The sequence below is a fragment of the Leuresthes tenuis genome, unplaced genomic scaffold (genome assembly GCF_036924035.1).
Source record: "Leuresthes tenuis unplaced genomic scaffold, fLeuTen1.0.hap1 SCAF_2, whole genome shotgun sequence".
In the NCBI taxonomy this organism is placed as follows: domain Eukaryota; kingdom Metazoa; phylum Chordata; class Actinopteri; order Atheriniformes; family Atherinopsidae; genus Leuresthes; species Leuresthes tenuis.
In genome coordinates, this window is record NW_027325356.1 from 12,381,260 (window position 1) to 12,408,126 (window position 26,867).

The following is a 26,867-nucleotide window of genomic DNA, read 5'->3' on the forward strand; positions in this document are numbered from 1 at the left end:
AATATGTAAAGTGTGAGAAGTAAGCATGAAATGTTGCATTGGTCCTGGTGTCAATCTCTTGAGTCTGTCCTGCTCTGTGATCTAAGCACAAAAATCAAATAGTTACGATGGTGTAAAAAGAGATATATCAGTGCAATACTTCATGCCAGCATGTTTAATTAATCCAGGGTAATGTCTCTAGAGATGCCTGAATTCCCCTCACAGTTCAGCAGAATTAGCACTTTTCAATGACGGAGCCACACTGGGTGTCAGATGGCACTTGGAGATTAATGCCATTACATCAGCCACTCCCTGCACCACCGGGAGAGGTCCTATATGGCTGGCCCTTGCTCTTCCTGTCCCCTCCTGGCTCCAGACTCCCAGCCACCAGTAATATCCTGCTCATCCCTGACCCTCAGCAATCCCTCGTGTGCTGCATCCATCCCTCCCTTCTGTCTTTCCTCAGTACGCAACAGTCCTTTTTGCAACTCAAAACCATTATGCCAATGGTCTGGTCAGCCAACTCCACACTTCACAGGCCCTCTTCTGGAAGCTATTGAGAGCCTTTGCACAGCAAAGCCATGAAACAGTTTGTTAAAGTTAATAGTGAGAAATAGATAAACAACCTTCCTTGATCTATTGTACAGGTAAAAACAAAATGTTGCTAAACCTTTCGTATAAGAAAAATAAGTGAAATCTGAAAGCCAAGAATACCCATTTTTTACTTACTTTTCCCCTTTTACTTTTTTTTTTTCTTCTTTCTTTTGTTATCCCTGGAATTCAGATCTGAAACCCATCTAAATACATAGCTTACTGGAAGTATCTATTGGACTCACATCATATTTGGGATTGTGTTTTTCTGACTTAATTTGGCAGTGGATCTATCTTTTTAACAATGTCATTTGGGAAGGTCCATCATGTGAGTGCCCGTGACTGGCAAACAACACTGCCCTCTCAGATCAATCAGCTAGAGCAATATAGTGGGTGTTGGGTCCTCAGGCAACCCAGCACTTGACAGCAGTTGACATGAACTCAAACTATGGCTAAATATAGAGCTCGATGTGGTGGACATGTAAAGACAAGCATATGCGTGGTGATGCCCTGGGGACAAGTTGTATTCCCCTGGCAATAAGCTGTGACACTGGAACAAAGCTTAGCAAAATGACAGATGCATCACATAAGCAAGCACACAAAGCTGCGTGCAAATGTACACAGAAAAAGAGTGGCAACAAAAGAAATACTGTAAATCATCACTGACCACACTTTGCTCACAAATTTACACATAGAAAAATTATGTTAACAATTTACATACTACATGGTACCAGAAATACAAGGTTAATACATTCAGTTTCCTCCCATATTACTGTTGATGATTTAGGCCACCTCTCTGAGAATAAAGACACTTCCATGTAAACAGCATATTCTAAATATTCAAAGCCCTATGAGGTCATATTTGGAGTAAGAGGTTACTGTGAGTCTGCTGAAGAGAGAATTAATGTCAGCTGGAACATTGTAAGCAGTAAGCTAAGAAGTGCTGTGAGTACATTTTACAGTAAGTGTGTGTGTTTGTGTGTTGACAGTAGCTCAGGTTAGGGGCAGAAACGGTCCCACATAAGAGGTTTATGGTAGTCTAAAATCCCAAGATCCCTTTCCAGTGATCAGTCAGCTTCCAGGTCTTAAATGGCAGTGACTGGTCAGAAAGCTTCATTAGTAGCCCCTGAGCCACTGCAGCAACAACAGTCATTTAACAACCCAAAACTACACTTGGGGTTGCTAAGCAACAAAATGGAGGTGGCCAGCAGGCAGGCAAGGCAAGCTGGTTGTTGGTCTGCAACCAATTGGCAATCCTCTCTTTCTTCTTTTTTTTTCTTTACTTAGTCCAAGGAGGTGAGAGAGGAGGGGGAAAAAAGATTTTTCAACTCCCACCCTCCAGCATGTCCCACTTTCATGTCCTTTTTTAGGGACTGTGACAATAAGTTTTCAGAGCAAGTCTGCTACAACTTCTGCTCCAGCTTCCTGCCAAATTATGCCGTTCAGCTTGATGCCAAAGTACGCGCTTGAAAGTAGTGATGCTATGCATATGGCTGGAGTCTAGATGCCTCTCTGAGTTATTTCATAGTGTCCTCTATGTACATTTACTTGAGCAGACAGCTGGAATATTTGTCGCAAGCTAACTTGCTGCACTGCCATTTTGAACATAACTTTACTTTTATCCTATCTCTCTTTTCTCTTTTTACCTCACACACTGTGACACAAACACACAGAAGCACAAAAGTCTTGGGGCTCAATAACAGCAGGTGGCTTAGGTGACATTTTAATCCCTTATTACTGAGTGCAGGATTAGCCAACAGATCAAGGCAGAGTTAATTATATGAATTCTTCAGAGGCTGCGCGAAGAGGCTGCCTGCTTTCCCCTTGGGCCAGGACCCACCCCCACACCACCACCCACCCTTTGTGCACACACATACGTACAGAATACACACACAAAATGACAAGTGACACTCTATGGAAGCTAGCTGACGTATTAGCATTGCAGTGACAGAAAGCTAAGATAACACATACAGTGGAGCCTCCAGAGATGCTGTAAGACAAATGACATCTAATACCTTCCCGTTGGGCACAGTGAAATGAACTGCATAGATGGCGGGGATGAAGACTACAGGCTTTTTCATCCTGCAGACATGTGGCAGCTGAGAGTTCAACCCTACCCCACCCCTCCCCGTCTTGCTTTATCTTTCTCTCCTCCTGCCCCTTTGGCCTCCAAAACCAATATGCTTCCCACCACAGCCCTTTAATGGGTTGATCAATGCTGACAAATAGGCAGCTCATGCTGTCTTGCAGGGGAACTCGTAGCTCTGTGCCACTGTGCTGCTGCACTTAGAGAGGCCATCTCTCTTTTTCTCCATCTTTCATTTTTTTCTTTGTCTTTCTTTTCTCACTTTTTTTTGCTCTCTATAGTTTCCCCCTCCTTCATGCTCTATTTCCTTTATGTCTATACATTCATTTTTCCCCCTTTGATCTAATCTCCAGGGGCAAATCTATATTTTTCATCCTGTTATGATGAATAAAAGTCAGCTGAAGTCACAGAGACATGGATATCCAACAGTGTGGAAGAGAGGAACTTGCTTGCATTTTCCATTAAAGGACAGTGTATGTAAGTTTCAGAGCATAAGTCTCTGTGCTTGTGTGTGCATTTCAGTCTCTGTGACTTTGGCTGCTGTGTCTGATTGAAAACAGAGCAGTGGAGAGAAGACAGACAAGGACACCACTGGCCTTTGACCGTGTTGGACCATGCTTTGTAAATATCATTGCTCACAAAGTCAGCAAGGAGAAATAGAATTTAACAGACAACTTTACTGTGTAAAAACTTTTCTGTAATTCTGACACATATTTTTTTTCTATGTAATTAGTGTTTTTGGGCATGAAAACCTTTTAATGAAACAAAGTTAAGCTTGGCAAGCAATTTATCCTTTTGATATAGACTTGAATTCTTGTCCTTTCTTGCTTGCTATCTGTATTACTACACAACTGGAAAAGTATGCCTGTGATTAACTGTCTAAAATCATGTGCAAATTCACTATGACTAAATAAGATAACTTGTGCAAGAAAACTACAAAAATGGCCTTCAAGAGCAGATTGTGAAGTTTAACTTAAAAAATAGTGTCTCAATAATGGACAGCAGGGTAAATCTTTAAAACAGACAATAAATCCAAATGTTGATTTTACGAGGCTGCTAGTTCTTCACTGAGCATCAATGCTTCACAGTGGTGTTGGTAAATGCTAATATTAATTGGGAGCAGGGATGATGAATCGTTACCTTCTCAGTCTATCACATTACTTATTTCATAGCCTTTGAACAGTTATACTGATCACAGTGGCATATGACGAATGTGGTATATCAAATTAAATGAAAGACAAAAATATTCACAGTTTATCTGCACAAACAGCACACAGATTGAGGGTCTCTTTGTGATTATTTGATATTCACAGAGTTACTGAGTTTTTGGCCACTTTTTTATCAAGTAGAACCCAACTTTAGGGTAAACGAAACAGTGACCATTTCATAACCACATGTGCAGTTTAACTGTAGTTCAGTGAAATTGGAACATTAGAAACAAAAGTAGAAATGTATACAGTGCAACATTGTCATTTCGGTTCCCTTTTGCTTATTTGATTTAGAAAATGAATAAAGTTGGACTCATTTAGTTTGGCTGTATTTTCCTGTCATTTATGGCCTTATTCAAGTCCTGCATAAGCTGAAAATTTTCCCCAAACTCCTTTTCAGACTTCCACTGAAGAACTTTGGAAATATTTGCTTCTCTAAAACAAATAACTTACGTGTTTTAATGAGAAAATTACATCCATGTTTCTGATTTCCAACTTCAATTTGTTCAAATCAGACTCGACTGTGAAACACATAAAACACAGAAAGTCTTCCTACATTGAAATTGTTTTGAGGCTTCTGTATGTTGTTACACTTTTCCAAAAACATATAGTCACAAATAGTTAACTAGATTGAAACAGATAGTGTTGACTCTGGTTAATTAAGTCTGTCCTTGTTATGTAAGCTCAGCTCCTTTCAACTTAACAGGTATCGTTCTCTTTATTAGCCATCCATTGTTTGATGCCTCTCATTATCATTCTGCACTTTTGCCGTCAGCTCATTCAATGGAGTTCTTGATGCTATTTACAGCCTTTTTAGCTCAATTAAAGATGGATAATGCCAACTGACTTTGCTCATAGAACAAGCAAAGAGCCACTGGCACTAGAGATAAATACAGAGAGATGCCCCATTACAAAAAGGTGGATTCTATAAGGATGGTAAAACTCTGACCTTTGATCATTATAAAGCCCCCTGACCTCTGACATTTCTTTCTGTGCCTTTTGAAGTGAGGAAGATTAAGAAAACTCTGTTTCACTGAATGCAAGTGACATCTTTGTCAATACTCATTCACTCAAATGTTAAGGTTTGCTTGAACATTCAAGGGTTTTTGTTTTGCTTGTTTTGAGGGTAGATTTTTTTATTCTTCATTCAGCATTACGCTTTAAAAGAAAACTGCCATGTAAACAGTAATAGAAAATAGTCAGATAAGAACAAATTTAGACCCTTGTAAATTCATGGTCTAATCAGGCAACACCATGTTTGTTTTATCTTTAAATGTACATGTATCTGTCTGCAGACTTATATCACTGGCAAACAAGCTCCCAGAACCCACACAGCCTATACTGTTGCAGCCCAAATTACTGTTTCCATCACCCATCGCTCACACGTCAGGACATCCTGCTCCTCATTTCTGTGTGGAAGGGAAACAGAGCCACCACCGTGGGAATGAGTCTTTCCCTCAAATTGGTGTGCGAGTTCATAGCGCCCTCCCAGTGAGACCAGCTAGACAGGTTGGATCTGCTGTGTGTGTTGGAGGAGATGGCTTTGACTTGGAGTGATCACACACTCTCTGTCTCCCTCGAAAACACATGAAGGAGAGCTGTGTCTGCCTCACTCTGAGGAAGAGTGAGAGGGGTGCTGACAGCTCAGTAGAGGGTCGCTGTTGGTAAATGTGGCCTATTTTTAGCTCTGAGCCCTAGCTCCTATATAAGGACTAAATAGTAAGGGTCGATTTGGGAAGGAATGAAAGATGGCATCTGCTCAAAAATAAATGGATAAATAAATACATTAAAATTAGCTCATATTTAGCTGACACAACAATCCCCGGGGTGCTGCGGCATTTATGTTTTTTTCTCTATAATCTCTATCTTGTTTTCCATAATTACCTGGCCTTTGATCCCCCGATTGAGAATGGATTTTTAAAAGATTTTTTATTTATCCCCATGAATGTGGTATTGGCTCTCTAGTCCTCTAAGAAGACCATCTGGACTTAAAACCAAGTATTCCATCCAAATCTAGTCTTGGGGACAGTAGTCCAGTTTGCATTCATAAATAGTCCTCTTCTTCTATTCTAGTTCTATCCCATTTCTATACCCAGCAGACCTCCTGTAGAGAGAGGAAATCTTAAAAAGACAGAAACAGTTTGAAGGATCTAGTGATTGTGTTACCTTTTGCTTCATAAAGCCTCTGTTCTTCCTCTGACTGTAGATGGATTGCTGTGTAGATCACTGCAACCAATGGCCAGTGCACTATATAACATTTATTGCCCCCCTCCCCTATCTCCCTCCCTCCTCTTCCTGTGGTTGAGAGGGGGTGGAAAGAAGGACAGGGTGAGTTGGCGTAGAGGTGCATCAGGGGAAAGAGGGGGTGACGATTCGACATAGTGAGACAAGACTAACAAATTAGTCAAAGTGACAGGGAGTTTTATGAGGTCTGTTCTTGTGAGGCGAGTACTGCTCTCGCCTTCTTTCTCTGGGCCGCAGGGACACCATGCCGAGGCCATGTGTGTACGTGTGTGTGTGATACATATTTGCACATCTGATAAGGCGAATAGAAGGGAAGATAGAGGTGGAACAAAAAAAACAAGAAAGTAGCAGTAAGGAAGTGTAAGATGAACAAGAGGGAGAAATAATACATTTACTAGAAAAAATCATATTATTTTGCTACATACATGAATGAGGTATTCAGCATGAAAAGTTCTAGATTCAACAAAAGTGAATATGGGATGATGCTGTAACTGACAAAAGAGAAAGTTTGCCTTGCAAGAAAACCACTTGTGTGCTTATGTTTACATCATCCTTTACACTGTAAAATCTCACATTAGATCAAACTTTTACATGTTTTCCAATATTACCCCAGTGTAATTCTACAAGTTTGTCAATCAATTGATTTGGAAATTTAACTTATCAAAGGAGATAATTTAGAAAAACTGTTTGTTCTGTGTTTAACTCATCAACTGTTGGTCTATTTAATCAATTAAGTAATGATGCTGGACTCTCACTGATTTCAGAGAAAGTGAATCTGTTTCTGTGAAATATGAAATCTGTGTAAAAACAGAACAATGCAAGTTGATGATTATACACCTGCTGCTTTCAGTGCACACACCAAAGCACACAAGGTCAAACGCTCAAACTCAAGCACACAAACAAAAAGTCAGAGTAGGAATTGCAGCAATACCTTTGAAACTCCCCAGGAGCATCTATCATTCTTCAAGGCCACAGTACAAATGTCTCTGAGCAAGTCCAGAAAAACAGTTAAAATGGCTTACAATATAAAGAGGACTGAGAGTATAATAATAAGTGGAAGGTAATGACACACCATGCATCTGTCAGATTTATGACTGTATGTCCCACTCTGCTCCTTTTATGTACCAGCCAGCCAGGTCTCCACTCACACCCGTATGCACCAAAATGCTGATGAGAAGAGTCAGCAGTGAAAAATCACAGAGCAGTGGGAAATGTAGCGCCGGACTGTTGCTCTGCCACAACATCAAACAATCAAACGCTAAAAGCCCAAAGCTGAAATCATATATGAACATTGTACATGCTGAAGTAAACTCCTGAAATCTGTTGCTGTGTGCCCTTCTCAGATGAGGCCCTATCAGGTTATTTGTTCTTCAATCAGTCTTGCCGCACTTAGCTTTTGTTCTACTAGTGAACAGTGAAAGGTGCTCCATTAGTGCAGGATGAGAAAACAAAAATAAGTATATTTTCTTAAAGTTTTGTCAATGGAGTTTGCATGTTTGATTTTTAAACCATAAAGAGACCCCGCCTGCTGACAACATAAGGAAAACAAGTACGCAGTGACACACATAGATTTTGGACACGACAAAACATACACAATGGCATTCTGACCACCAATATTTGCTTTTAGCATCATCTTGCCAATAAAGACTTTATTTGCCTCAAATTACATTAGATCTCATCTTCTTAACACAACTCATTGTATTTCCTTTGGTATCTATCTATCTATCTATCTATCTATCTATCTATCTATCTATCTATCTATCTATCTATCTATCTATCTATCTATCTATCTATCTATCTATCTATCTATCTATCTATCTATCTATCTATCTATCTATCTATCTATCTATCTATCTATCTATCTATCTATCTATCTATCTATCTGTCCCTCTAAGAGTAAAGTACATATAAACATGTATACTAACACATATACTAACACATAATAATTATCTAGTGTTGAATTAGTTAAATAGGCTACGTGAATACAAACATATTTTGATGACATGCACTGGTTGTGGCAGGTGGGTGTGCAAGCTGCTTTAAAATAATAGAATTGCATACATTGTATTTATTGTGCCTTCTGTGATTAAAACAGAAAAATAACCCACTCATCAACCTGAACACCAGAAAAAGATCTACAGAGTTCTTCTGTCAAAGCTCACTATGTGCACATATATATTTTTGTGTTGATTTTTATTTCTATGGTAACAAAGTGATGCATTGAGTTTTACAATTCTATTCTGATTATCAATGATATTCTCATTTAACCTAAATTGAAAAAAGCCTATTTTCATCACTGTTTTTCCTGCCACTGCTAACCAGTCCTCTGTTTCGGAAAATTTAAGGAAGCTAAACAATCTTTTGCCATTCTTAGAAACACAGGCGGCAGATGTAAAATGCAGATAGGAAACACAGATCATGCTCTTGGCAATACACATAAAGGCACAGCGAATTCATAAACATATCGACATGCTTTCACATACTCACAGCCTGTGTATAACAATGGAAAGCAAAAGCAGAAAGTTGCCTATCAAACGGACACTAATGTATTCAAATGGACTCATAGATATACACAACAGAATGAGCAGAAATAAAATACTAATAATAATCCATCAGAATATGTATTATTCTAATGCTAGAGGACTGTGTTACATAAATTCATGCACTTGGATATCCATGTATGTGGCATCATAGACTGTTAATCTTTCTTGCTCACTTTTACACAAAACTATTCATTTATGCACATACATTCACACATACATACATGAACATATGTTGGCAGTCTTGCAAGGAGATACCTTTAGACTCAAACTAGCACACACACAGCTCTGCAAGTGTGTTCCAAGACGCCGTTAGCACAGAAAGGCTGTTTGTGAAAATGATCACATCAATCGGAGTGATAGATAAAAGACTGGGAGCAATTGATAAAGTGCCACAATTATTTGGAAGATGAATGGCTGAATTTGCTTTTGAAATTGGACTGGATCTCAGTGCAATGGAACAGAACTCATCATCATCAATGAGCCTGCCGTTAGATTGCTTTCTGTCACAACCCAATATCAGCGTGGACAATTGGATCCATCTGCCAAATGGGATCAAATAGACCTACTCACGCAACATCAGAGGTGATATATAGTGACCATGTGTAAAGGTATTACACTGAAAATGCACGATACATCATCATGGATGTTGTTTTATGTGTTTAGGTGTAAAACTTAAACGTCATTAAAGGAACACAACTACAACATGGACAGGATTTATACTAACAGCAAGGAGGCAAAAATAAAACATGATGCTTAAATGCCACAAATGAACCCATAAATTCATATAATGTTGCAAATGATTGTAAAGTCACAGTCTAGAGTGGATGTCTCGAGACTGATGTGCAGTTAAAGGTGGCCTTTAACAGTAGGGAGAGGAATCATTTTCTCACATCATCCAACACACTGGTTCCAGGATATTTGTCTTTTATTGTTATTATTTAAAAGAATATTTGCAAAGTTGCAACTCATAAAACTTGCACGATTGTATCACATAATTTATTTAAGCCTATAAATCCTTTGGCTTTTGCAGTTATAAGCCTCATAATGATGCATTGGTTAACACTGCCTGAATATTTGAGCCACATAAAAATGGTAATAGATTAAACCAGGGGAGTGTGTAGAGCTGTAGCGAGTGTGTGTGACTGCGTGTCTGTGTGTGAGCGGAGCTATCAGTAAAGAAGTATTACAGCAGATTACACAGGCCTAAGCATATAGTGGGAAGCATCAGAATACGCTGCACAAAGGGAAAGAAGAGGGACAAACGCAGCAGGAGGTTGGATGGAAATTCGCTAAGTAATGTATTGTGCTGGCAGGGAGGTGACAGGGGTCTGATGATACAGAGGAAGCGTGTAAATGGTCCGCTATTAAGGGAGAGGAAGGCTGAATGATTGTTTATGGCCACTGATCTGCGCAGAGAAAACATCTTTACACCTAAAAATTACTTGTTTACTTTTTGTTTTCACTGTCTGGGGTATCTGTGGCAGCCATTACATCTAATTCACATGCACTATTTATCACATACAAATCTGCTTCATCGTGTCAGTAAGGACAACACTGCAGCTAAGTCTTTATTTTGTATGCTTTGTCACTTGTATGATCTCCTCTATATTCAGTGGTTTCCACTTATAGATGAAGTATCCTATATTTTCACTCTATGATAGCTTATTACAGTATAATATGTTTATTCTGTTGTAGACCAATACCTGTGGTAGCAATAAAGTAGCATCTCTGTCACACATGTTCTTACACACACCTACACTGTATATTTTTCTACCTACATTTGCAAGAAATTGATCTTTTTTCTGCTTGTCAGTGAGAGAATATATGTACACTGCATTCCGACATACCCTTCATAATTTCATCTTGTCTTTTTTTTCTTTTAAAGCATACAAAAATGCCCCCACAGACACAAACAAACATGGAAGCATGACCGTGCATGCACACACACATTCACAGTTCTTGTGCGGTCAGTGTCTGGGGGAGTTCTGCAGGGACCTGTGCTGTCAGAGAGCAGACCACGGAGTGTCCCTGGTCCCTGCTCCACCTGCTGTGACAGCTAATTAGGCTTGGCCACAGTGGCAGGCCTGTCTGGTTGCTCAAGTTGGTGTCATGGCATGGCATGGCAGGGCATGGGATGGGATGGCATGGGGAATAGTGTGACCAGCTGATAAGGTGCCCTGCTGTGTTGTCTGGGGGCTATACTTCACCTGGGAACACCCATGCTCACGGTGGTGTGTCCTCGGTCTTCGTGACGCTCCCCTTCAGTCATTAATTATGCTCACACGCTTCTATTAGTCCTCCATTTAGACTAATCAACAAGCAGGGCCTCCTCTGACATCATTAGCTTTCATAACAGGCAGCAACACTCTGGGAGGGACCCTTTGGAGCTGTTTGTGAACATTAACCCTTCCTTGACAGTAATGAGCTATCCTTATCTTGTGCTGTACCTCAGGGCCTTTTGTCCTGCTCCTGTTGCCCGACACCCCCCAGCCTGTTCTGTCATTAGGAGACAGCAGTAGCTAGCGCCAAAGCTGTGGATGCTCCAGGCAGACAAGGAAGCTTAAATAGCATGGCAGGAACTTAACACTGACAGGAGAGAGAGGGGGGAGGTTGTGGGTGCAGTGTATTTTTGGGAGGGTTAGGGATCAAAGGCACTGACGAAATGGGATGAGACAGGGCAGTCTAAGCCCCTTGGGTACGTGTGTTTCTTTGAGTGTATGTGGCTCGGATATGAGGCAGGGAAGGAAACACAGGTTGGAGAATGGTGACAGGGAGCTCAGCCGTTTGCCTGGACCAGCAGGGAGCATGAAAAGAGAACAGTCCCCTAAGCGACTACACAACCTCCTGGAGTTTGAGCTGTTTGGATGTAAAATTTTAAACACAAACACACACATACACGTAACTACACACGATGAGCTAGAATTTGCCAGTTGTCCTCAAGGTGTAAATATGCCAAACTGCAATGTATGTCAATGCTTTCAGTTGTCATACACACTCTCAAATAGTTTTAGGCATCCTCACATCTAAGCATGCTCTCTTAAATGCAAATAGATTTTATTTGTAATTCATGCCACCTCACACACAGATACTTATTCTTATTTGTGTCCTTTGAAATCCTGAGCCTATCAACCCTCAGATATGTGCCATGGTGCCATGGACAGTGCTGCCCTGTGCAGCAGTTTCAAAATCCTAGACAGCCATGTACACCATGTGGGCAAGTTGTTTGCCATGCAGAAGCAAATTAGGTTATTAGGTGAGAAGCAGGAAGCAATACAAGCTTTTTTAGTGTGCAGTTTTAGTTTGTAAAGGTGTTTTCATTAGATTTAATGCATGAATACCATATCCATTGTTTAATATATCCATGGTAACTAACACCTGTGGGATACCTCTCAGCAAAGATCCTAAAAATCGTAGCTATCTTTACCAAAAAATTACCCTTTCTATAATGCACCAGATGAGCACCATGGACCATACTGAAACAGCAGAAGGAGCACAAAAAATACAATAACATCTGAGAAACCTTCATTATGCTGATGTGCACAGCTTCAAGTTGACACTGGAGGAGCAATCCTGGCCAATTACTGCATCCCAAAACTTATGCTGAGGGCAAATTGGTAGCCCTTTCTGTTCTTTACTTATTAATCCCTGCCAGGCCTTGTGTGTAAAGCCCTGATTGACGGATCATGGTGAAAAATTCATGTTGTCTGATTCTCCTCCTCTGTCTAACTCACTTTCTTTGCAACCACAACTGCCTAGTAACTGAATTTTCTTGTCTTCTAAGCTGTAATTTAGAAGGGTACACATGCACTGCTGCTCCCTGTGGGCTATTGAGGCTGAAACAGGTGAAACAGGGCTTTAAAATTGTTGCTGAATAATGTAGCCATGTTGGTGAATGGTATATGACCCATAAGCTGTGGTGTAACTTTGAAGTGCTAGCCAAGTTGCTGGTCATGATAAAAACACAACTCATCTTTCAGCTACGATTCTTAGGATAACACACAGACTGAGGGATAAATCTCCAATGATGTGTATTATATGCAGTACTGAAATAAGTTTGGGTGTTCATGTTTGTTTGCTTGTTTTCTAAATCATTTGTTGGTTAAATGTTCTTATTCACAACAGAAAACAAACATGCATATGCATATATAATTTGTGTCAAGAGGGTTTAGGTATGTAAACGGTTAACACACTATTTTCTAGCTCTTATCAGTGCTTCTAAAAGGATAAGGGGAGGCAAAGTGAGAGATAGACGGAGGGGGAGCGAGAAAATGCCATTTGGGGGGAGAGCCAAGTGGGTCTGCTAAACGAGTGGATTCTTATGCAAATACATGCTAATTTATGCGCACAAGGCTGTGGCAGCGCCTGAGGCTGCTTTGATTGGCAGTTGCAGGTCTGTGTGTGCTGAGGAGGGACGCTTGGCTTCGGGTGCTTCTGTAAAGTTTAGCACGGCTGCCTCTCCATGTTCTACATGTACTGGATTCACCGACTGCACACGTCTGTAGCTCAGCCTCTCCACCGGACTATAGTCCCACCAAACAACCAGCAGGCTCCTGTCCAAAAAACTCTCCACACACCAAGAGCTCGGCTCAGCCAGCTCCAATTCCTCCATGGCTGGAAGCAGCCAGGGCATCATTATAAAATCAATGCCCCGGCTTCATCTAAACTGGCATGTGTGTGTGTGTGTGTGTGTGTGTGAGCAGTAGGAGTAACGTTCGGGGCTTGTTTGTGTTGATTCTAGGGGGTGTTTGTGAGCAGCAGAACAGCCGAGGCACCGATGCAATACTCTCCACACTCTCTAATGGCCTGACAGAGAGGCTCTAGGTCAGGGCCTCCCATTACTTCAGGAGGGAAACTGGCTAAATGAATAGGAACCTGCGCCCAGCTGCCACCCAGAGGAAATGTAAATGCCATTTGTTTCTGAGGCAAGGTGTTATCATGCAGAGCAGTGGTACATCTTGATAATGTAAACATAAATTTCTGAATACAGTAATACCAGAATAATTGGGTGGTTGCTATTTATCATATTTTCTTTTTTTCTTTTTTGTATTTGCAAAGCACAAGAAAGAAAAACAAATTTAGCCAGGCGAGGATGAGGCCATTACTCTCTCTATTACTCATTCACGCAGGCCCCCAGGCCAATAGAAAAACACTTGGAAATCATCAACATAAAATAGAATATGTTCCCTAAAATGTAGTTTATTTTATGCTACCTCATAAATATACTTTGTCATGATGAGGTTTCTTGCTATGAAACAATAAGATTCTTTTTTTTCACATTACTTCCCCACTTTAATATACTGTATACATATTGTATACAGTGTGTTGTGAACATTTCGGTCTAATGTGAAACCATGCTTGTCCCTCAAGCATAAACACATGCACACCATTTTTTTTCACCCACATGACTGATAATTCCCACTCTGCCCCCTCAAGCTTTTCACACGTGCCAAAGTAGAATGGGTATTTTTAAGGTCTGCAATTATACCCTCTGCAGAGCACAGGCAGTGAAATTACTCAGTTGGCACCCCTGGCACCCCAATCCCACATTCCCCGCACACCCTATCTCAATGGAAAATAAAGCAAAAACCAGTTAGATGGATTTGGAACAACACATCCAACCTTTTGTTTGTCACACCTGGGGACCACAAATGGATTCTCATCATACAGAAGATTGAAAATGTATGCTTATTTACACCGGCACCCCTCCCTCTCCAAGTATTCCACTCATTGTGCCAGACATGCCGTGGTCCCAAAACTGTCCACTTTGTCCTCACTCAACTAATTCCCGCTTCTCAGCTTTTGATGACACCAGAGACATGATGTGATGTTCACTCATCACCCGTCATACACTGCCAAACGTCGGCTTTTTGAAATGGAGCACGTGCCCTATGCATATTTCATCCTTCCTTCCATCGCTGTAGAAGCAATGAATAATACATCTTTTATTATATTATTGCAAGAGATTTGTAACACTTGAAACAGAATGCAATATGCAGTTTATCTCCATGCATTGCGAACACAGGGTGCTTCCGTAGTGACTGTCTGTGTCACCAGGCAGGGGAAGAAAAGAGAACAGAGGAAACAAGCTTGTGTGACTCCTGACAGTCCATCAACTTCCTGGAGCAATTATTCTCCCAGCTGAGGCACTGGATACAGAGACTGGTGACGTTCTTCGTGCATGTCTACACACATGAACAAAGGATGTGTAATTTTCAAACATGTTTGTGTGCTTTGTGCTGCTTTTCAACACAATATATTTAAGAAGCGCCTCATGTCAGCATACATTTAGCATTAATGTCAGTGGCCAAAAGCTTTGTAAGCTGTTGTGACAGTTTGGCTGTTTAACTGGCCATATCACTCAACAGTATCTTGTCTTATGAGCATACACCGCAACATCAACTGATATTCCATGACAGGGACTCTATTATGTATCCCAGATATCATCACTGAAAATGTTTCCACTCTTACTTTGTCAGGGTTTTTGTTCAATTTACTAACCTTTAAAGAAAGAAAAATTATTACATTAATTTCCCTTTTTCTGCAGGCCTGTGTAGAAAAAAAAACCCTGTCATTATTAAAATCCCTCCTAAATCATCAAGTGCCTTTTGTTTTGCCTCTGTAACCATGGTCCATGTTGAAATTTAATTTCCTGAAGTAAAGGGTCGAGAGCTAATGCCATTTTATATGGAATAATTGAAGTGGGTTTTTTTCCTCTATGTGTGAGTAGTACAGCAGTGTTTGTCATCGGCATGCCTTTTCCTCTTAGAGATGGAAGGGTGAAAGCATGCTGAAGGCCTGCAGAAATCCCTCCAGTCTCTATCGTTTAATTTGACGAGGAGGCGTGAGGTGAGCTGGAAGAGGAAATACGTCTTGCTGCTGTTTGCCACTTGAGAGCTCATTCACTGCCTGGGGCTGTTGACCACACCATGTAAGGTTTTTATGCTACAAACACGTCCCCACACAACACTTAAATTACATTTGGAACTTGGCTGGAGTGAGCAAATGCCTGGCTAGAAATCAATGGGTGGACACAAGCCTCAGTGGATATGTGAAGGTGTTAGCTTTCATTCCAACTATTGATGAATGCCAGGTATATTTCATTAAACTACTGTAGCTCACTGAGTTTTTGTACACATGCAGTATCTGTAACAGGGCAGTTGCTTAAAGAGACTGGACTTTCATGAAAGGTTAGACATTTACCATTAACAGTTGGGATATCACTTAAGTGTTCTTCTTTCGGTAGCTCGGCACGGATAAATGTATGAATATCTTGAGGGAGAAGAAGTAAATATTTAAAAAAGAATAAATAGATGGATAAATAAACATTGTATCTTAGCTTTGCTTCACTGAACTGTGACTAACTGGATAGCCATTAAGGTTTAAAAATCCCACAGTATGAAACAGACTGGAACACATTGAGCTTTGGCGTAGCAGAATAGATTTTCATTTCCTTAATCAACTTCCTTATTCATCCTTTTTTTCAAAGAATTAATATAGATCAGTGTTAATGGGAGCCAAATACGTGAGTGGCAGCATGCAGTGAGCAGGCTCAGTGGAGGAGAGCAGGCTTTTCTCCTTCACCAGGAGCAGCATCTGTTGCTCCCCTGCTCCAACACTATTTACAGATAGCTGTCATTGTTTACGCCTGATGAAACTCTATCTAATGTCGTCATTCCACAACATTCACAAAGGGCAATATAAGAATATAAAGGGAAGTAACACAGTGAGATGGTGCATGTAGTTGCCGTATCAGCAATGGCTACAACAGATTTAGAAAAAAACTAAATCATACATTTTTGCAATTTTGCAGACAAAATAAATTTATATTTGTTGTCAAATGGCAGTAAACAGACAGACACTGAGATCCATGCAGCACGCTCTTGATGCAGCTTGTTAAATAATCCAAAATTGTAATCTAATTTCATACTTATTAGTTTTAATATTATCAAAAAGACATTACCTTTTCTATCCATTGTTTTGTCACCATGAGCATTCAGAAGAGGCCAACTAACTGATGCTCTTTAATATAGTGTAGGAGTGCAGTAATGTACAAAATACATGGTTTGTTTCATGATTCACTGAACACTGACAGCTGGATCCTGCTGATTAGCAGCTCACACCGAACAGCACTCTCTGTGTGTTACTACTCAGCTTCCATTGACTTTGCTGAAAATGGGCAAAACCAGGAATGATCTCATGTGATCATGCAGCCCAGTCTTACAAGAAAATGTGTAACTAAGTAAGTTTGTCCTCATATTCAAAACAAAGTCATTGGTAAGGCAGACACTGCAACATGGTCACTGCCATTAAGGCAACGTGATGCAAACCTGTTACCATGTATGTATTCCTATTTAAGACTAAAAGGTGTTTTTTATCTTTAACCCTAGGTATAATATTTCTCAATGTCTTTATCTAAACATAGATTTGTTAATGCCTACCCCTAACTGTGGCTGACAGCAAAGTGGAAAAGTAAACAATTGTTGGACAATATTGGGTTGGAGGGGGCACATACTTGATTACATTGAGCCCTTTTCACGTATCACCTGTGGCTTACTGGCTAAGAAAAGACATTGTTATTAACCAATGTCTTTGGTAACTTATACATGCCAAATAGAGATGGCTCAATCCTGCATTGGTGTGTGCTTACACACATCCACCCGGTGTTGCTGAATCAACTAAGTAACGGCAGCGTTGTTGGCTAGAGTGGTGTTTTCTGTGATGTCCTTTCATACATAGTCTATTACACCTCTGTTACTACGTCCCTTACCAGCTCATAAGTTCATCAACTTGGATACCACATTAAGCCTCTGCACTGTTACTCATGACATCTGTGTGCAACAACATAGCATGTGAGGCTTTTGTATGACGGTCTGTGGTCTAACACCTTTTTATACCTTCCTACCTTTGTATTGTCATTTAATAGTTTTGCAGTATCACATTTGGCACCGTTTCACATAATGCAAAATGTAAGCATATTTCAGTTTGCAAGCGAAAACGTTTTGAGCATTTTTGGAAAGTGGAAGATGATTTTACAATATTTCAGCATGGATCACAGTTTCATGTAGTGCAAAATGTAACCATGGTAAGACTTTAAAAGACAGACATAGATATAAATAATTTGTAGCCCAGTGGTCATTTTACAATATTTGAGCCTTTATTGTAAACTGCTATGTTTTGTACTGTGGACCAATATAGCTATTATACATTCTCGTGTGATACTATCTTACATAAAGACTTTGCGTGCTCTAAGTGTTCCAACTTTATGTTTTTTTCCAACTTATGTCATAAAGTGGATGCTTTAGCTTTGTCCTCTTTTCTAAAAGTTATCATTCTGACTATAGTAGGGGTGAAAAGGTATACCATATTTCGGTATACCGCGGTGGTGTAAAACCACGGTGGTGACACCGTGAAATTTCCAAGCTCACGGGGACGGTAATTAATTAATTATTTTGATATTATGCGGCACTGTATAATATTAAAATTACACGACTCATGTAAGTGGAGTTGCGCCGGCAGCACCGGCAGCGCCACATAATATTAAAATAATTAATTATCGTCAACATGAGCTTGGAAATCTCATGGTGTCACCACCGTGGTATACCAAAATACGGTATACCTTTTTACCCCTAGACAGTAGTTGTATCCACATAATGGGACATGAGATAAGCTAACATGGATAATGTTAGCTAATCTAGGCTACCTTAAATGCATGCATCCTGTAGCAGACCCAGGGCATTACCAAAATGTTACAAGTGGGTTTTGCCTTAAGTTTTGCCTTAAGGAATTTAACTTAGAGGAGTGAGTTTTAAGATAAATAGATTATTTCTCACAGTAATTGTTTGGCTCACAGGAAATACTGAACCACCATCATATTGAACCGATGGTCAGGATGAGTAAGTGTCACAGTTTATGTTTCGATTATTGTTATGTTTCAGGTTCTGTCACGTTTTATGTTTGATCTTCATGTTTTCCGGTTCTTATGTTCCAGGCCATGTTTTTTCCCCAGTCACTTAGTCTCACTCAAGTCACCTGTTTCTGTTCCCAGCTGCACATCATCACCAATCACCTCCCCACAGCATTTAGTTTCCAGGCTCAGTCACAGTCTTTGCAGAATCCTCACTTTCCCTTCGACACTCATGCTGAGAGCTAAGTCTGCTTATGGCAAATAGTCTTGTTTTTTTTTTTTTTCTCACAGTGCCATAGTCTTGTTTCATAGTCTTGTTTGTCTTGTTAAGTTTGCCATAGTTAAGTGTTTTGGATATCCGGCCCTGCCGTGCCCTCTGTTTTTGCCTTGCTCCTTGTTTGTAGAAATAAACCTTTGTTAAATTTTGAAGACTGCATCTGCACCATAGTTGACAGTATGCATACCTTTGCATCCCTACAAGAGACACAATATGTATACTGCGATACACAAATCTCAGGAAAAAATTTTCTCCAATGTAATTGTCTCTCTTCACAGAGTCATTAAACTCTCATGAGCACCTCTGCTTCAGTACTGCGTCTTAACATCACATAGCTCTATGCAAAGTTTGATTTTTCAGCTCTTGGCAAGGTGTGACTGTTATTTTTCAATTGAAATAATGCATTTTGAATATTCTGTGCAAGTCACTGTTTTGTTGATTTTTGGATATCATATTCGCTTTCTGACTTTAGGGACTTCACAGAAAAAAAGATTTATTTATGTCTGAGTTCGTATCCGCGTGTGGGTGTGTGTCTATAACAGTGTGTAAGGAGATGGGAACTGAGAAAGAAATGACAAAACATGTTGCAAAGAGTGGAAGCGACAACGAAACAAAAGAGCAAGAAAGACCAAGATAGGAAAGGAGTAAGTGACAAATGCAACTAGAATAAAACGAGGCGACAGGGAGAAAGAGGGACATAAAAAAGCAAGGCATGTTGAGAGTAAAATAAAGGAGGAAGAGAAAGAGAGAAAAAACAAGAGCAGGCAGGACTCACAGTTCCAAACGGAGAAAGGAAGACTTTAAGAGGGATTGGCTGTGGCAACAAAAATGATCTCTCTATGATTGCAGTTCTCTTTCCAAATAAGATATGGTGTCAGTTTTAGTCTGCTCCGAGCAATAGATTGATGGCTTTCCCACATAAGGACCATTCAGATGTCAGATATTAAATTGTCAAGTGTAAAGAAATAAGTTGGCTTTCAAATTTTCGAAACTGTCATATGTCACCCCATCAGACAGCAAAGTGATGAAAACAAAACAAATATTTGACTTTTAGAGGCAGATATGTGGGTGTGCATTGAAACACCTCCTATCAACACTTGCCTGAAGAAATGTCAACAAAATCTTCCTTGAAGATTACAAGAGAGTCCCTCAAACTGTTTTGGTTCCTAATCCACTTTGTTGTCTGTATTCTAACAAATAGACTTTTCTGTATAAAGCTTTAAAACATACATACATCTGTCAGAGATTGATTTGCTCATTGCTAAATCAAAATGAAGATGGGTTCTTTACATGGTTTATTTTAAGTGTACACACAACTAATTGATTCCTTAAAAAAAAAAAATGAAAATTATGAAAATGCACAAATTGGAAACCCAATATTAACATGCCATGTCATTCCAAAGGAATGCAATGTGGATAAAAGGATAAATAGGGAGAAGCTGTGTGAAGTTACATATTTACTGTCATTACCTCACTTAATGTATAAAAGGATAGATAGAGAGAACCTGTATGAAGTTACATATTTACTGTTCCTACCTCACTTATTTTATGATAGCTTGCACTGTCCATTATCTTTATTCATATATCACTTCAGTAGGAATCATTACTATGATACACATACACAAACACACATTGCACATCTCCCCAATTTTGCCAGGGGATAACCCGATGATGCTATATCGATGCAGGGTGCAGCATCTATAAGCTCCTTTTTCTGTCTATTGAAGGAAAGCGTTCCACCCTGGTACATTATGGTCAGGGGCGATTAAGATCTTTGCTTGACTGAAGAAGGCAAAAGGGGGAAAAATACATGCTCTTTGTAACCTAAAAAAAGTAGGCAAAAAAGGAAGAGAAAAACAGAAGAGATAAAACAGATGAAATCCTTCCCTCACTCCAGAGCCCCAGGCTGCCCAGTGGGTGTGGCAGTCCCAGTGCATGAGCAGCATCATTGGCTTCCGTGTCTTTGAATGTCTCTGTCTTTCTCCCTGTATCTTGTTTATAATTCTCTCCTCACTGAATCTCCTAGCGTCTTTTCTCACCTTACTGCTTTAAAAACAGAAGGAAATATCCCTTGTGTGTTTGTCCTTCACTTTGATCTTTCCGCAGTCAAAGTATTATCAGTACACTGAGGCAACACATTTCATGTCAGATGCTTGAATATGAGCTCAGTCTGCTGTTGCACTTGTTGTTAGTCAGTCTGGGAGAGTGCATTAGCAGTATTCCTGACATGACATAAAAATTTAGCAACAAATAAGCCCAATCAGAATTTTTTGGCAATTCATTTTAGCAGCATTTTTAATGTGGTGGTGTTCCACAAAAGTGAAACTTATCATAGTTTGTCATGTAAAACGGCTAATTCCTCCATTCCCCTCTCAAACTATGGTTTGTCGATGAAAGTGCCAGGTGCATATCTTGGACACAAGTGGAATAAAAGACTGAATATGTCTTGGAGCAAAATTACATAGCATGATTTTTTTTCTAAACATTTTTAATCATTACAAAAACCAAACTATAATGTATATGTCAACAAATCTGTGGGTAGAATAGATTTGGACACTCATCGAGAGCAAATGTAAAAAGTTTTCTGAGTTGAATCAAATAGCTACCCTCTGTGCATATTTCTCAGTTTGTATTGATCGACATCTGTTGACACTCCGCTGCAGCGACAGTGACTAATATATCTGATTGAGTATCACAAAGTCCTGAAATCAGTTACTTTAACCCCACTAATGTCAGCAATCCTTAAACTAAATCATTGTTATCTCTTTGAGAATAATGGAATTTTTCAGTTTCTTTCAAAAGTCATTCATTTTTAAATGCTCTTCAAATCCCATGGTATATTAATCCTGACTAGAATTATGGTTGAAATTATGAAAAACATCACTGAAGCAAACTAACTTTGACCATGAATACATCAGACTTCATGCAAAAATGTCTTTGTTGGTGTATTGGTGTCCTTTGACTGCTTAAATATGATAATAGAAGCCAAAGTCATTTTTAAACTTTTTAAAGATGCCTGATGTCATTTTGGGTGAGACAATTATTGGTCTTTGCTGAAATGCTGAAAAGTGGATACTGTGAGCTACTAGTGCCACAGAGTAAAGTGTATAATTTGCCATAACAGAGGTTATTGTCTGTTGAACTCCCCCTGCCCACAATTTCAGAAGCACTGTCTGTTACAATTATTTTGATCCAGGTCCAATCTTTTCTGCTCAATAAATGAAACAGTCCTCTAGAAAGGATTTCATTGCTTGTGTCCTCAAAGAAGAATTTACTGCAAAAGTGTCCTGAAACTCTTGTCAGGTTTGAAGTCATTACTTGACACAGAAAATTACAGATAATTTCCCAGACAACGCCACGTGCACTGTTTTAGTCATTTTTCCTGTCTGCCTTTTTTCTTTTATTCTCATGTAAGTGAAGGAATTTAAGCCTTCTCTTTTTTACAAGGAACTGACATATATTTATTTTAGAAATTAAAATATTCTCTCTCTATAAAAGCTCCACTGCTTTACTGCTGACCCTCATAAAGAGCCAGGATTTTGGTAGACATTACAGTTTCTATGCACGTTCTTGAAGAGAAGGAGATATGGCAGATAAAAGCTCTTTTTGTGGCTCCAAACCTCTGCTTGCCTCTTGTGCCCAAAAAAATCTTTGGTTATTGGTTATTTTTCTGTTGAGCATGTTTCAGTTGTTTACTAATTTGTTTAATTCAATTGCCAAAACTTTTTGAGACTCATATTGTCACATGAAAATTTGGCAAGATAATGTAAGCTTATTCAGTGAAAAAGAAGTCGGATTGCACTGGAATCAAGTCAGATCATCTCACAACAATGGCATTTTTTTGCTCAATTTTAGAGAGTCTCAGGGCAAAGGAAGATTAAAGGACTTTTAGAAAATAGACATTTTTCACAGTGCTTTCTGTCTCTAGTGCCTGCATTCACTTTGCTCCACTCCCTCAGCCTTAGCAGGCCATATGGCAAAGCATCCCCTTATTCCTGTGAGCTCTCCGTTCCTCCTCCTATCTCCATTCTTCTTAACACACTCACTCCTACAGGAAAAGCGTGGAGTAAACCACAGGGATGCTGTGGCTCCTGCTACAATAGTGCATTGCAGGGTGGATGACCGGAGCAGATGTCCCTCCCTTTCCCTCTGTCTCTCTCATACCCAGCCCTCCTGGCGGTGTGTGTATTGTCAGCTCATGCCAGGGCACCACTCGGGGCACCATGGCACTCCACATTGACTATAATGTATTCATACAGAAGTTGTCTTTGGAGATTAAGCATCTCTGCGGTGTCGGCAGGATGGGGTCAGAGTTAGCTGGTAACGAGAAGCGGCAGCACAAGCGCAGGGCAGACAATAAATCTTTCCTGTGTGCCAGCAGACCCATGAACCTACAACTCACTGAATACTTTGTTTTTTAAATGAGCCGAGTTGACCTTAGCGGTGCAATAATGCATATTTCAGATGCAAAGACATTCTCTCCCAGCTGAAAAAAAAACACTGCCTCTGGCTATATAACAGTGAAAATTCACACATGGAAAAATTGCAAGAGAGGGTTTATTGCTATGACTGTTCACCTTTTTATTCCGACTACAGAATTAATTTCAGCTTTTAAATGCTAACTCTGATGTTTAGCTGAAAGATACTGCCAGTGCAGTGATCCTCAATAAAAGGCTATGAGTGCTTTACATGGAAAGAAACATTTGCCATTTGCAATAGGATGCCCATCGGATCACAAGCTAAAGGCTCAGGGATAAAATTTTAAAAAACCACTTCAGTTTTCATGTTAAGTTGATGCCTCGGTGCACAAAAGCTCTGTCATTCTAGGGTGGGAAAAACATTATTTTCTGTATTCAGATTATGAAACTGTTTATGCTCCACTTGGAGTTCAAATGGTATTTCACACTGAAAAAACAAAGCTGTGGAGATAAAGGCAGCTGGTGTGAAAGTTACAGTGGCTGTGATGCTGCAAACGTCCGTGGCAGGTCCAGTTGTCATTGGCAGATGGCTGCTGTACAGACAGACCAGGATGAGCCTCAGCACAGCGCCCCCATCAGGCAAACTGCTTCCCACCGTTCCCCTGGAGAGGTAGACCCAGAACGGGAAAGTGTTGACAAGCTGTTGTTTCTTCATTAAGGGCTCCTGACTGGCACCAATATATTTTTCTCACCCATTTTGCTTCCAGCACCCCCTGCTGCCTATTTTAGTTCCTGTGAGATGAATATCCAGTGTCCAATTTGCCATGCATCCACAACCTCATCAAAGCTCCCTGTAAAGGCCGGGAGTGCATATAGTCAGAATGCCAAGATGAAACGATATGAAGGGGACACCAAAGAAGCTCTAGCTGGGGCTATATAATAGCCTGTATTTGCCACACAAACCCTTGTGATTTGAGGCCAAGGTCAGACAAGCAGGAAGACACAGCTGGGCGCAAAGAGTGAGGCATTCCAGCGGCAACTGGTCAGCCTTTGATCAGGCGTGTCATTTCTGTCATGAAGGTGACCCACACAATCAGACCCTGACGCCTCGCCAGTGCTTTTGGCTGTTGCCTCAAATTATGGCTAATATTCATACTTTCTACCCATCCTCCCAAGTAAAACTGGAAGAAATCTTCATTTGTGACCATGTCAGCCTCATAACATGAGGTCATGCCCTGAACATAGACCTGTTCCTCTGCCATACCTTAACCTCCTCTTTATGAATGTTTCTCAGAGAGACAGACAGGCTCATCTCAAGAGACCAAATGAAAGGACTATCAACAAAGCAATGTTGCAGTGGCAGCGTCTTGAATAAAACTACACCATCAGCATGATCCTATGTGCCATATTCCCTTTTCCTACTTAGTCATCTCTTCATTGGCTTTTCGGCAAAAGGAAGACATATTGACACTTAAGTTAATTAAGATTTTAATCCAGGGTTGGAGTGTCAGTAGAATACCATGCTACAAAGCGAAACTCAGGCCTATCACGACAGGACTGAACCAGGGAAGGGAGATTTGCATGTGCACTATTTAGTGTGCAACGACAATATTCACTTGCCCTTCTAAAAGTCAAATGTAGTCAGGCAGTTTGTGGGGTGATCAAAATTAGCTTTACATCTAGGTCCTTTTCGTCAGGCTAAGGGCTCAGTTTAGTGCCATCTACAGCTGAAATGATGAGTTCATTTTCAAAACACAAAATGCATAATCAAAAGCCATGTCTGATGTTGTAAACATGAGAAAACAAATTACTCACGATGGTAGGAGGGCGACAATCTATGACTGACTAGAGGAAAGAAGGATGAAATTGACTTGGAGACATTTGAATGCCTCTGTTTCTTGAAAATTCTCTTGTAACTCGACTTCAAAAGAGGACAGTTTGCCACAGTTGACATGTTTGGAGATGAAATATGAGCTTGCACAAAGGCTGATTCATTTCTCATGTTTTTCCACTTAGTTCCGAATCAGATTTGAGGACCTTTCTCTATCAATGTGTCCCCGAGTTCAGTGTAGCCAAGAGTAGGGCCTTCTGGGAAATGAAGTTGGAGTGAAAACACGAGCGAACCGTCCCACTGGCCTGATATCAGATCAGGCAGCAGCCTGCAGGAGAGGCAGGGGCCTATCCCATATTAGGAGGGTTCACCTACGTGGCAGGGTGTGTATGGAGGAATAAGTGGGACATCTCCCAGCAGGCTGTGAGAGCACTGGCCAATAAATGATAAAAGAGCAGGACGAGTCCCCATGCAGCCTTATTGAAGTTTACCTTTGTACATTTACGCTGAATCCCAATTTGCCCTCCCTGCATTTTTTTAAACTCATCTCCCCATTGGAAGTCTGGAGATCATCAGACACATCTAGAACACTCTTACCTGACTGGTCTTCATCAGTGAAGATAAAGGAGATCAAACAGAGCTGTAGGATAACTATAAAACTATAAAAATAAAGTAAAAAGAATTTCCCTGTAGACTTAGAAATATGTTTTTTTAGGCACATGATTAGATCTGTAACATGTCTGGTGTTACAAATTGGTGCCCTTGTCCAACTCAGACAGGGCAGTTTAAGCTGAAGCCCCCATGGTTCCACTTTACAGGCCCTTAGCCTAAGATTAAAGGACCTAGATCCCCTTTAATTACTGTAGAATGCCTAATTTTGTGCCATAGCTTCTTGCATATGTAACAACTTTCCCATTTTGCAGTGATGAGCGAAATGTTTAATTATGCTGTTATTAAGCTATTCATCCCCCTGGACAAGTTCATGGATGGCTGTGAGCACAGCATGGAGATGGGATGAAATTTAATGAATGATTTTTGTGTCTTTTGAACCTTCACTGCAGACAAAGTGAAAGCGCAAAAACTAAAGTGAATAACAATACCCCCCACAAAGTAACTTGTTTTATTCAAACACATTTGAATATCTAACATTTACATGTTAACTAGAAGTTATTTACTTGTAACTTATAATGATAGCTCTGATCTTCATCTCTTAAAGCAAAATGAAGGCCTGTATACATACAGATTATCAGTGTGGTGTTTTCAATCTTAAAAATGAAAATATTTAAATTAGCTGTTGAGCATAAAATGGGTAAACTCAGTGCAAGCGAGAGTTAATGTAAGTGCACATTCCCTCTGCTTCATTAGACCTGAACAGACGTAAGCCTGATAATACTATGACCCATGCAGCTGACCTGAAAACTTTAATCATATTTGCGCTGACTCGCAAACATAAGCACTTTAAGTTTGCTCAGATATGCAAATATGACCCCACAGCAACGCCTATAAGACAAACTGGGTGTTTTTGTTTTTTTTTCCTGTGCCATCCAGCTCAATACCTTTCCACTTAATGTTCTGCCAACTTAATCAGCGCTAGTTGGAATCTAAGAGATCACAGGCACTTTAGCTGCTGATGTGCCTGGTGTTCCTCAAAGGCAATGGCTGATGGATCTCTTGTGTTCATTATGGAGAAAAAGAGTTCACTTTAATCAGCCTGGGACTCACTTATCATAAGGACACGCTGTCACACGTGTATGCGTGTGCACAGAAACTCGCGCTGAAGTACACG

General features: G+C 40.2%; 2 protein-coding genes across 5 annotated transcripts in view; both read right to left on the reverse strand.

The window, feature by feature from the left end:
• The window catches only part of celf6 (CUGBP Elav-like family member 6), a 141,052-nt gene that overhangs the window by 54,458 nt on the left and 59,727 nt on the right, over window positions 1-26,867 (reverse strand). The gene's annotated exons all lie outside the window — the stretch shown is intronic.
• LOC140301651 (trans-1,2-dihydrobenzene-1,2-diol dehydrogenase-like) overlaps window positions 1-26,867 on the reverse strand; it is a 208,614-nt gene that overhangs the window by 38,506 nt on the left and 143,241 nt on the right. The window lies entirely within an intron of this gene.